At 35.9% G+C, this 967-nt stretch overlaps 1 non-coding gene across 1 annotated transcript; it reads left to right on the top strand.

Annotated features, from left to right (window-relative positions):
- The first annotated feature begins 328 nt into the window (after positions 1-328).
- Positions 329-434, top strand: LOC112511908. Its single transcript, XR_003069161.1, has one exon. It is a non-coding gene; the product is annotated as a small nucleolar RNA R71 (small nucleolar RNA).
- Positions 435-967: the final 533 nt, after the last annotated feature.

Genomic DNA, 967 nt, shown 5'->3' with positions numbered 1-967 from the left:
TGCTATAGAATTGACAGTAGGATATGATGTTGCATCAACAATTCGCACATCTGGGCTAACATTCATATTCTTAATCATGTCAGTTATAGATGTGAGTTGTGTTGTTAATGCATTATATGCGTCTGCTTCATGTATCCCAACTGTATTATTCTGTATTAATGCATGTGGATCATCCCAATATCTATTATTATTTGAAGTTTTCTCAAGCATGTCATACCCATCATTATAAGTACAAGTTGTGAAAGCTCATCCTGCAGTGGCATCAAGCATTTGTTTAGCAATAGTTGTTAAACCATTGTAAAACGTCTCTAGCTGGATACAGTAAGGAATGCCATGGTATGAGCATTTTCTCAACAACTCTTTGTACCTTTCCCAAGCATCAGGTGTTGCTTCATTATCCATTTGTCTAAACAAACATATTTCATTTCTAGATTCAGCGTTCCTGTTGGGAGGAAAATATTTTCTCAAAAATTTCTTTACAAGGTCGTTCCAAGAGATTATGGAATTTGGTTGTAAAGAGTTAAACCATAACTTTGCTCTATCCCTAAGAGAAAATGGAAATAACTTCAACCTTAAGGCATCATCAGACACTCCAGGGATAAGAAAACAATCAGTTATTTCTATTAATGATTTTAAGTGTAAATGAGGGTCTTCGGATGGCAAACCACTGAACTGGCCATTAGTCTGCAACATCTGAAACATGACAAGTGTGAGCTCAAAGTGAGTTGCTTTAATGTGTGGCCTTAGTAATCCTGAATTTAATTGACTAAAAACAAGATTAGTATAGTCCATGATTCCTCTATCCCGAGAATCTGCAATATGTATGATGTTCTCCATAATAGTAACATGTGGTAGAAAAATTAGCTTTTACGAACTGAACTTTAAAAAAAACTTTAGCGTGCTATCCCCGGCAGCGGCGCCAAAAACTTGTTCGTCGGTTTATTCAACCTTAGATTCCAACACAAAA

Source organism: Cynara cardunculus (genome assembly GCF_001531365.2).
Source record: "Cynara cardunculus var. scolymus isolate 2C chromosome LG 4, CcrdV1, whole genome shotgun sequence".
Classification (NCBI taxonomy): Eukaryota; Viridiplantae; Streptophyta; class Magnoliopsida; order Asterales; family Asteraceae; genus Cynara; species Cynara cardunculus.
The sequence above is the reverse complement of the archived record's forward strand: the minus strand, read 5'-3'. Positions and strand labels throughout refer to the sequence as shown.